Here is a 12,412-nt window from a genome sequence, read left to right on the forward strand (position 1 = left end):
AGGGGAGGGAGAGGGGTTAGGGGGATGTTGGCCCGGAATCCCCCCACAAAAAAAAGACAAAGGATTACAGAATGAAGGGAAAAACATGATCTATCGTTCTGCTGCATACAAGAAACACACCTCAATAACAAAGGAAGACATTGCCTCAGAGTAAAGGGCTAGAAAAAGGGTTTCCAAGAAAACCAGTGCAAAAAGCAAACAGGGGTAGCTATTCAAATGTCTAATAAAATATAATTTCAACCAAAATTAACTCAAAACAAATAATACTCATCAAAGGAAAAGTCCTCTGAGACTACCTGTATATTAACATTTTTGCCCTAACTGCAATGACCTACCCATTCATAAAAGAAACTTTACTAAAGCTTAATTCTCACCTTGAAACCCATGTATTAATAGTGGAAAAACCTCAACACCCACTCTCACCAATGGACAGGCCATCAAGAGAAAAAATAAAAACAGAAATAATAAGAATCATAGATGTTAAGACTCAAATGTACCTAACTTTCTAAACAACATTTCACCCAAACACAAAAGAATATACCTTCTTTTCAGCACTTCAGGGGACCATTTCCAAAGCTGACTATATAGATTGTCACAAAGCAAGACTTAACAAATACAAGAAAATAGAAATGTTCCCTTGTATTGTATCAGAGCTCCCTCATGATTTAAAGGTACATGTCAACAACAAAAACAACAGAAATCCTAAAAGCTCATGGAAATTGAATGACTCTCAATTCAATAACCACTTGGTAAGGAAGAAACAGGGAAATTAAAGATGTTCTAGAATTCATTGAAAATGTGTGCACTTCAAATCCAAACTTATGGGACACAGGAAAGTGGTGCTAAGAGAAAAGTTCATACCAGTAAATCCATTCATAAAGAAACTAAGATCTCAAACTAACAATGTAAAAGCACACTTGAAAGCTTAAGAACAAAAAGAAGCAAGCACACCAAAGAGGAGTTGGTAGCAGTAAATAATCAAGCTAAAGACTGAATCAATCAATTACATAAAAAAAGAGAACATTACAAAGAATCAAGAAAACCAAGAGCTGGTTTTTTTAGAAAATCAATATGATAGACAAACACTTAGCCAATCTAAAAGGCAGAGAGACAATGTCCAAATTTTAAAAATCAAAAGACGGGAGGGGGAACATAACAAAAACACTGAAGAAATCCAAAGAATCTTTAAGTCTTGCTTGAAATGACTTTTACTCAACAAAAATTTAGAAATCTAAACAAAATGGATGATTTTCTAGATATACACCACTTACCAAAGTTAAATCAAGATCAGATAAACTACTTAAGTAGTACTATAATCTATAAAGAAATAGAAGCACTCATCCAAAGTTCCCAACCTAAAGAAAGCCCAGGGCAAAATTGTTTTGTCACAGAATTCTACCAGACTTTCAAAGAAGATCTAAAACTACTACTCCTCAAAATATTCCACAAAATAGAAACAGAAAGAACATTGCCATACTCATTCAATGAAGCCATGGTCACCCTGATTCCTAATCTACACAAAGACTCAATTTAAAAAAAAGAGAATTTCAAACAATTTCCCTTATGAAAATTGATGAAAATATACTCAATAAAATGTTTACGAACTAGATCCAAGGAAAGATTCAAAACATCTTTCACCATGAACAAGTAGGCTTCATTTCATGGATGCAGGAATGGCACAATATACAAAAATCCATCAAAATAATCCACTATATAAACAAACAGAAATAAAAATTCACATGAATATCTCATTACAAGCTGAAAAAATATTTGGTGAAATTCAACACCCCCTCATGATAAAAATCTTGGATCAATCAGGGGTACAAAGTACATACCTAAACATAATAAAAGCAATCAATATAATCCAGACCAACAGCCAACATAAAATTAAAGGGATAGAAACTTAAAACAACTACTAAAATAAAGGACAAGTCTGCCCACACTCCTTGTAACTATTCAAAATAGCTCTTGAAATTCTACCTACAACAAGACAACTAAAAGAGATCAAGGAATACAAATTGGAAAGGAAGAAGTCAAAGTATGGCTATTCATAGATGATATGATATTATAAATAAGTGAGCCCCAATATATTGCCACAAAATTCTTATACTTAATAAACATCTTTAACAAACTGACTGGATACAAAATTAACTAAAATGACTCTCCTTGGTAATTTTATGTTAGTTTTGTGATTGAATTATTTGGGTTTGTAGAGTCTAACCTTTGAATTCTTTATACAGTTTGAATATTAGACCTCAATCAGGTGTAGGATTAGTGAGGATCTTTCCTTTTTTTTCTTTTTTCTTTTTTTTTCATCTTTATTAACTTGGGTATTTCTTATTTACATTTCAATTGTTATTCCCTTTCCCGGTTTCTGGACCAACATCCTCCTAACCCCTTCCCCTACACTTCTCTATGGTTGTTCCTGTCCCCAACCTACCCACATTACTACCCTTAACCCAAAAATCACATTCACTGGGGGCTCAATCTTGGCAGGACCAAGTGATTCCCCTTCCACTGGTGTTCTTGTTAGGCTATTCATTGCCACCTATGAGGTTGGAGTCCAGGGTCAGTCCATGTATAGTCTTTGGGTAGTGGCTTAGTCCCTGAAAGCTCGGGTAGGTTGGCACTGTTGTTCATATGGGGTCTAAAACGCCTTCAAGCTCTTTCACTCCTGTCTCTGATTCCTTCAACGGGTGTCCTGTTCTCAGTTCAGTGGTTTAATGATGGCATTTACCTATGTATTTGCTGTATTCTGGAGGTGTCTCCCAGGAGAGATCTACATCCGGTTCCTGTCAGACTGCACATCTTTGTTCAATCGATCTTATGTAGTTTGTTTGCTGTATATGTATGGGCCACATGTGGGGGAGGCTCTGAATGGGTGTTCCTTCACCCTCTGCTCTAAACTTTGCCTCCATATTCCCTCCCAAGGGTATTCTTGTTCCCCTTTCAAAGAAGGAGTCAAGCATTGACATTTTGGTCATCCTTCTTCAGTTTCATGTGTTCTATGCATCTAGGGTAATTCAAGCATTTGGGCTATAATCCACTTATCAATGAGTGCATACAATGTGCATTTTTTTCTGTGATTGGGTTACCTCACTCAGGATGATATTTTCCAGTTACATCCATTTGCCTATGAATTTCATAAAGTCATTGTTTTTGATAGCTGAGTAATTTAGAGCTTCCATTGTGTAGAAATACCACATTTTCTTTTGAAGGGCATCTGGGTTCTTTCCAGCTTCTGGCTATTATAAATAAGGGTGCTATGAACATAAGGGAGCTTGTGTCTTTGTTATATGTTGGGGCAACTTTGGGGTATATGCCCAAGACAGGTATAGCTGGGTCCTCAGATATTTCACTGTCCAATTTTCTGAGGAACCTCCAGACTGATTTCCAGAATGGTTGTACCAGTCTGCAATCCCACCAACAATGGAGGAGTGTTCCCCTTTTTCCACATCCTTGCCAGCATATGCTGTCACCTGAGTTTTTGATCGTAGCCATTCTCACTGGAGTGAGGTGAAATCTCAGGGTTGTTTTGATTTGCATTTCCCTTATGACTAAAGATGTTGAACATTTCTTTAGGTGTTTCTCACCCGTTCGGCATTCCTCAGCTGTGAATTCTTTGTTTAGCTCTGAACCCCATTATTTAATACGGTTATTTGATTCCCTGCATTCTAACTTGTTGAATTCTTTGTTTATTTTGGATATAATCCTTCTATCAGTTGTAGGATTGGTAAAGATCTTTTCCCAATCTTTGGTTGTGGTTTTGTCCTAACAACAGTGTCCTTTGCCTTACAGAAGCTTTGCAGTTTAATGAGATACCATTTGTCAGTTCTTGATCTTAGAGCATAAGCAAAACCAAAGTGTTTTGTTCAGGAACTTTTCTCCAGTGCCCATGTGTTCAAGATTCTTCCCCAATTTTTCTTCTGTTAGTTTGCGTGCATCTGGTTTGATGAGGAGGTTCTTGATCCACTTGGACTTAAGCTTTGTACAGGATGATAAGCATGGACCGATCTGCATTCTTCTACATGCTGACCTTCAGTTGAACCAGCACCATTTGCTGAAAATGCTATCTTTTTTCCATTGGATGGGTTTGGCTCCTTTGTCAAAAATCAAGTGACCATAAGTGTGTGGGTTCATTTCTGGGTCTTCAATTCTATTCCATTGGTCTATCTGTCTGTCTCTGTACCAATACCATGCAGTTTTTATCACTATTGCTCTGTAATACTGCTTGAGTTCAGGGATAGTGATTCCCCCTGAAGTCCTTTTATTGTTGAGGATAGCTTTAGCTATCCTGGGTTTTTTGTTATTCCAGATGAATTTGCAAATTGTTCTAACTCTTTGAAGAATTGGATTGGTATTTTGATGGGGATTGCATTGAATCTGTAGATCACTTTTGGTAAAATGGCCATTTTTACTATATTAATCCTGCCAATCCATGAGCATGGGAGATCTTTCCATCTTCTGAGGTCTTCTTCAATTTCTTTCTTCAGAGTCTTGAAGTTCTTATTGTACAAATCTTTTACTTGCTTGGTTAAAGTAACACCGAGGTACTTTATATTATTTGGGTCTATTATGAAGGGTGTCGTTTCCCTAATTTCTTTCTCGGCTTGTTTCTCTTTTGTGTAGAGGAAGGCTACTGATTTATTTGAGTTAATTTTATACCCAGCCACTTTGCTGAAGTTGTTCATCAGCTTTAGTAGTTCTCTGGTGGAACTTTTGGGATCACTTAAATATACTATCATATCATCTGCAAAAAGTGATATTTTGACTTCTTCTTTTCCGATCTGAATCCCCTTGACCTCCTTTTGTTGTCTGATTGCTCTGGCTAGAACTTCAAGAACTATATTGAATAAGTAGGGAGAGGGGGCAGCCTTGTTTAGTCCCTGACTTCGGTGGGATTGCTTCAAGTTTCTCTCCATTTAGTTTAATGTTAGCAACTGGTTTGCTGCATATGGCTTTTATTATGTTTAGTTATGGGCCTTGAAATCCTATTCTTTCCAGCACTTTTATCATGAAGGAGTGTTGAATTTTGTACTATGCTTTCTCAGCATCTAATGAAATGATGATGTGGTCTTGTTCTTTCAGTTTGTTTATATAATGGATCACATTGATGGTTTTCCATATATTAAACCATCCCTGCATGCCTGGGATGAAGCCTACTTGATCGTGGTGGATGATTGTTTTGATGTGCTCTTGGATTCAGTTTGCCAGACTTTTATTGAGCATTTTTGCATCGATATACATAAGGGAAATTGGTCTGAAGTTCTCTTTCTTTGTTGGGTCTTTGTGTAGTTTAGGTATAAGAGTAATTGTGGCTTCATAGAAGAAATTAGGTACTGCTGCATCTGTTTCAATTTTGTGGAATAGTTTGGATAGTATTGGTATGAGGTCTTCTATGAAGGTCTGATAGAATTCTGCACTGAACCCGTCTGGACCTGGGCACTTTTTGGTTGGTAGACCTTTAATGACTGCTTTTATTTCCTTAGGAGTTATGGGGTTGTTTAACTGGTTTATCTGTTCCTGATTTAACTTCAGTACCTGGTATCTGTCTAGGAAATTATCCATTTCCTGCAGATTTTCAAGTTTTGCTGAATATAGGCCTTTGTAGTAGGATCTGATGATTTTTTGAATTTCCTCTGATTCTGTAGTTATGTCTCCCTTTTCTTTTCTGATTTTGTTAATTTGGACACACTCTCTGTGTCCTCTCATTGGTCTGGCTAAGGGTTTATCTATCTTGTTGATTTTCTCAAAGAACCAACTTTTAGTTCTGTTGATTCTTTCTATGGTCCTTTTTGTTTCTACTTGGTTTATTTCAGCTCTGAGTTTGATTATTTCCTGCCTTCTACTCCTCTTGGGTACATTTGCTTCTTTTTGTTCTAGAGCTTTTAGGTGTGCTGTCAAGCTGCTCACATGCTCTCTCCTGTTTCTTTCTGCAGGCACTCAGAGCTATGAGTTTTCCTCTTTGCACAGCTTCCATTGTGTTCCATAAGTTTGGGTATGTTGTACCTTCATTTTCATTAAATTTTAAGAAGTCTTTAATTTCTTTCTTTATTTCTTCCTTGACCAGGTTATCGTTGAGTAGAGCATTGTTCAACTTCCACGTATATGTGGGCGTTCTTCCCTTATTGTTATTGAAGACCAGCTTTAGGCCGTGGTGGTCTGATAGCACTCATGGGATTATTTCTATCTTTCTGTACCTGTTGAGGCCTGTTTTTTGACCAATTATATGGTCAATTTTGGAGAAAGTACCCTGAGGTGCTGAGAAGAGGGTATATCCTTTTTCTTTAGGATAGAATGTTCTATAAATATCTGTTAAGTCCATTTGATTCATGACTTCTCTTAGTCTGTGTATGTCTCTGTTTAATTTCTGTTTCCATGACCTGTCCATTGATGAGAGTGGGATGTTGAAATCTCCTACTATTATTGTGTGAGGTGCAATGTGTGTTTTGAGCTTTAGTAAGGTTTCTTTTATGTATGTAGGTGCCCTTGTATTTGGAGCATAGATATTTAGGATTGAGAGTTCATCTTGGTGAATTTTTCCTTTGATGAATATGAAGTGTCCTTTCTTATCTTTTTTGATGACTTTTAGTTGAAAATTGATTTTATTTGATATTAGAATGGCTACTCCAGCTTGCTTCTTCTGACCATTTGCTTGGAAAGTTGTTTTCCAGCCTTTCACTCTGAGGTAGTTTCTGTCTTTGTCTCTGAGGTGTGTTTCCTGTAGGCAACAGAATGCAGGGTCCTCATTGCATATCCAGTTTGTTAATCTATGTCTTTTTATTGGGGAGTTGAGACCATTGATATTCAGAGATACTAAGGAATAGTGATTATTGCTTCCTGTTATATTCATATTTGGATGTGAGGTTATGTTTGTGTGCTTTTCTTCTCTTTGTTTTGTTGCCAAGACGATTAATTTCTTGCTTTTTCTAGGGTGTAGCTTGCCTCCTTATGTTGGGCTTTACCATTTATTATCCTTTGTAGCGCTGGATTTGTAGCAAGATATTGTGTAAATTTGGTTTTGTCATGGAATATCTTGGTTTCTCCATCTATGTTAATTGAGAGTTTTGCAGGATACAGTAACCTGGACTGTCATTTGTGTTCTCTTAGGGTCTGTATGACATCTGTCCAGGATCTTCTGGCCTTCATAGTCTCTGGTGAGAAGTCTGGTGTGATTCTGATAGGTCTGCGTTTTTATGTTACTTGACCCTTTTCCCTTACTGCTTTTAATATTCTTTCTTTATTTTGTGCATTTGGTGTTTTGACTATTACGTGATCGGAGGAGTTTCTTTTCTGGTCCAATCTATTTGGAGTTCTGTAGGCTTCTTGTATGCTTATGTGCATCACTTTCTTTAGGTTAGGGAAGTTTTCTTCTATGATTTTGTTGAAGATATTTACTGGTCTTTGAGCTGGGAGTCTTCATTCTCTCCTATACCTATTATCCTTAGGTTTGATCTACTCATTGAGTCCTGGATTTCCTGTATGTTTTGGACCAGTAACTTTTTCCGTTTTACATTATCTTTGACAGTTTTGTCTATGATTTCTATGGAATCTTCTGCTCCTGAGATTCTCTCTTCTATCTCTTGTATTCTGTTGGTGATGCTTGTATCTATGGCTCCTTGTCTCTTCCTTTGGTTTTCTATATCCAGGGTTGTTTCCCTGTGTTCTTTCTTCATTGCTTCTATTTCCATTTTTAATTCCTTCAACTGTTTGATTGTGTTTTCCTGGAATTCTTTCAGGGATTTTTGTGATTCCTCTCTATAGGCTTCTACTTGTTTATTTATGTTTTCCTGCGTTTCTCTAAGGGAGTTCTTCATGTCTTTCTTGAAGTCCTCCAGCATCATGATCAAATATGATTTTAAATCTAGATCTTGCTTTTCTGGTGTGTTTGGATATTCAGTGTTTGCTTTGGTGGGAGAATTGGGCTCCGATGATGCCATGTAGTCTTGGTTTCTGTTGCTTGGGTTCCTGTGCTTGCCTCTGCCCATCAGATTATTTCTGGTGTTACTTTGTTCTGCTATTTCTGACAGGGGCTAGACTGTCCTATAGGCCTCTGTGTCAGGAGTGCTATAGACCTGTTTTCCTGCTTTCTTTCAGCCAGATATGGAAACAGAGTGTTCTGCTTTTGGGAGTGTAGTTTTTCCTGTCTACAGGTCTTCAGCTGTTACTGTGGGCCTGTGTCCTGAGTTCACTAGGCAGGTCACGTGGAGCAGAAAAGTTGGTTTTACCTGTGGTCCCAAGGCTCAAGTTTGCTCGTGGGGTGTTGCTTATGAGCTCTCCATGAGGACAGCACCCAGGAGCACCTGCGCTGCCCTTTCCGGGAGCCCCCATGCACCAGGGTCCCAGATGGTGTTTGGTGTTTTCCTCTGGAGTCAGAAATGTGGGCAGATTGTAGTCTCTTTTGGCTTCCCAGGCGTGTCTGCCTCTCTAAAGGTTTAGCTCTCCCTCCCACGGGATTTGGTTGCAGAGAACTGTTGATCCCATTCCTTTAGTTTCCGGTGGTGTCTGGGGTGCAGGGGACCTGCAGCTGCAGTGCCCCTATCTTCCAGTTACCAGAGGCCGTATACAGTTTCCTCTAGGGCCAGGGATGTGGGCTGGGGTGGACAGTATTGGTGGTCACTCTCGCTCTGCAGTCTCAGGAGTGCCCACCTGTCCGGGTGGTGAGCTCTCTCTCCCACGGGGTTTGGGAGCAGTGAGCTTCGGGCAGGGATCAGAGAGGTTGGGAATCCATCTAAAAACCGGAAGTGTCTGTTCCCAGACGAATTTTGCCTCTGTGTTTCCTGAGACCACCAGTCAGGTTGCTTGGAGCAGAAAAGTTGGTCTTACCTGCGGTCCAGCGGCTCAAGTTTGCTCGTGGGTGTTGCTTTTGAGCTCTCTGCGAGGGCAGCTACCAGGAAGACCTGCGCTGCCTTTTCTGGGAGCCCCCGTGCACCACGGTCCAAGATGGCATTTGGTGTTTTCCTCTGGAGTCAGAAATGTGGGCAGAGTGTAGTCTCTTCTGGCTTCCCAGGCGTGTCTGCCTCTCTGAAGGTTTAGCTCTCCTTCCCACGGGATTTGGGTGCAGAGAACTTAAATACCATATTCTTATTTTCAAAGAAGTTTTCAAACTCCATTGATGGTGATGCATGTTTTCAATCTCAGAACTTGAGAGGCAGAGGGAGATGAATCTCTTTGAAGCCCACCTGTTCTACAGAATAAGGTCCAGGACAGTCAGAATTATACAGAGAAACCCCATCTCAAAAAACCAAGTGACCAAAGAGACAAAAAGAAAAAAATACTCTCCTCTTTGTCACCATATAGACTCAGGTAACATAAAAGCAGGCATTGTAAACTACTTGGCATGGTAGCATTAAGTTCTGGGAGCTTACAGTGTTGGACAGTTGTGGAATATGAACGGAACTGAAGTTGGGTAGGCTTCAAAGCATAGGCTTGTCCTCAAGGAACAAAAACCCTCAAATAGATGGTCAGTGAGAGCAAAGTTGAAATATTTACTCAGGTCAGGAGTAAAAATGTCACTAATGATGTCCACAATCCTCATAAGATGGGTCTTCCTTTTGGGAGAGCTGTGGAATTTGAACTCAGAGCCTGGAACGTTGCTAAGACCATACCCCGAGTTATCCTTGTGGAGGTGATCAATGTGTGTCTTTGTGTGTGTGGGTGTGGATGTGTGCATACATGAGCACAACTTTTTTCTTAATTTTTGATTTTGAGACAGCGACCCACTGACTAGTGAGGCACTAACTGATCTTAAAACTCTCAGATGTTTCCTCCTCAGCCCAAAAGAAGGAGTGGATGAGATGACACTAAACACACTTCAATTTCTCCTCACAGTGAGGGGCAAAGCAGGGAACTGGCAAGGGGGGACTGCAGTTGGCCATGTCCTCCTCAGCAGGCCTGGGGATGACACACAGGAGCTCTGCTCCCCACTCCCACCAACTCTGGGTGGAGCCTGGCATCCCTGACTCCATACTTCACAAATGTTCGCCCTGCAGCAGGGCCTTTCCTCTGCTACCCAGCCCCTCACATCCTTAAAGCTCAGAGAACCTCCATCAGATCTCACATGTCATTCCCGCCTGGGCCTAGTTTAGTCACCTTACCTAGCCACCAACAAAATGATTTTCCAGTGTCTTGCTTCAAACTACTTTACTCACTTTTGAACAGATTCCATATTCATTGATGAATCACCCCACCCTCCCCATCTAATAGCTCCCCACACCCATTAGAACACTCTGTAGGTACAGGAATTCCTCTGTTGGATATCACATGTCTATGGGTCACAGCACACAGGCCCTACTGTGTGTAGCACTTTCCCTGTGTGCATGTTGGCAAGCTCACACACAGGGAGACAGGAAATTGCAGCTCTCTCATTTGTCTAATGCAGTAATAGTATGGCCTGAGCAAGCTCTGCTCATCCATTCATGTGTTAGTGGACACTTGTGTCACAAGCCCTTTGCAACTATAAAGAAGCAATGTGGACCCTGGCTGCAGTGCCTGGATTTCCTTGCATCCTGTTCTTCTGAGTACCTGCCTACAGTGTGATTGCTGCGTTAACCTCTCCAAACACCCTGCACCATTCCCCATTTCTACTTATGTACAGGAATGCCTTGGACTCTAGCTCTCCTAGACTGGGCAAATGACACATCATCTGGAAAGACGAAGCTCTGCATTGGCTTCAATTTTTAATTTGTATTCTAAAGTGAATGAATGGGCCATGTGTAATGAGGATGGAAAAGAAGCCATAGCTCAATTGTTCTTATTATTGTCATTACAATTCCTTTTTTCTTTTTTTTATTCTTTTTTTCAGAGCTGGGGACCAAACCCAGGGCCTTGCGCTTGCTAGGCAAGTGCTCTACCACTGAACTAAATCCCCAACCCCCATTACAATTCCTTTTATCTTTTCAGTTTTTTATTGGATTTTTATTTACATTTCAAATGTTATCCCCTTTTCCAGATTCCTGTCTATAAACTTCCATCCCATCCCCCATCCTCCTACTTGTGTGAAGGTTTCCCCCACCCAAAACCCATGCCTTCCTGCCTCCCTGCCCTCACATTCCCCTACACTGGGGGATCCAGCATTGGCAGGACCAAGGCCTTCTCCTCCCATTGGTGCCCAACAAGGCCAACCTCTGCTACATATGCAGGTGGAGTCATGGGTCTCTCCATGTGTACGCTTTGTGTGGTGGTTTAGTCCCTGGGAGCTCTGGTTGGTTTGGTATTATTGTTCTTATGGGATTGCAAGCCCCTTAATCCCTTTCAATTCTTTTTCTAACTCTTCCAATGGGGACCCTGTTCTCAGTTCAATGGTTCTATAAATATCTGTTAAATCCATTCTGTTCATAACTTCTGTTAGTTTCTCTATGACTCTCTTTAATTTCTGTTTCCATAATCTGTCCATTCATGAGAGTGGGGTGTTGAAATCACCTACTATTATTTTGTGAGGTGCAATGTATGCTTTGAGCTTTAGTAAGGTTTCTTTTATGAATGTAGGTGCCCTTGCAATTGGAGCCTAAGATTTCGATTTAGAGTTCATGTTGCTGGATTTTTCCTTTGATGAATATGAAGTGTCCTTCCTTATCCTTTTTGATGATTTTGGTTGAAAGTCAATTTTACTCGATATTAGAATAGCAACTCCAGCTTGTTTCTTTGGGCCATTTGCTTGTAAAGTTGTTTTCCAGGCATTTACTCTGAGGTAGTGTCTGTCTTCGACTCTGGGGTGTGATTCCTGTATGTAGCAAAGTGCTGGGTCCTCTTTATGTATCCAGTCTGTTAGTCTAGGCCTTTTTATTGGGGAGTCTGTTGATTTTGAGAGATATTAAGGAATAGTGATTGTGGGAAATTTTCACAACAAACCTGTAAGCACAAAGATAACTTCCTTCCAGGCAGGGTAGGACTAGTTTAGTTCCTGGAGCAACTGCAAGCCAAACTGTCAAATAAAGCCACCTGTGACTCCCAACAGACCAAACACTCTTGACTCCCACCTGTCCCTTCTTGGAAAGTCCAGGACAGTCTACTGACCAGGGAGTCACTTTGTGATACCAATAGTACCCTGCCTAGTTACCATTATTTGAATTCTACTCCAATTGTTTGCCTTTTCAAAGTACATAACTCTCTGTTAGAATCTGCTCCAGGTCTTCTCCCCTTGAACTGGGATGACCCCTACATGTCAGAATGATTAAACTCCCCTTGCTTCTGCATCAACACCACCTCGGTGGGTCTCATTCAAGAGGTCCTAGAAGTGGTTCAATTCTGACCTCACATTTGGCACATTAACAAGGAAACTCAACTCTTCTGGAGGACCCAAGGGGTAGTGGTGAATCTGAGGAGTGACAGCTCTAGCAAGGTACCATGGTTGTCTTATCTGGGTTTTCACTATCTAGCTTCTTTGTGTTCTGCTTTCAGTTCCATTTGTGCT

Source organism: Rattus rattus, chromosome 7 (assembly GCF_011064425.1).
Source record: "Rattus rattus isolate New Zealand chromosome 7, Rrattus_CSIRO_v1, whole genome shotgun sequence".
Classification (NCBI taxonomy): Eukaryota; Metazoa; Chordata; class Mammalia; order Rodentia; family Muridae; genus Rattus; species Rattus rattus.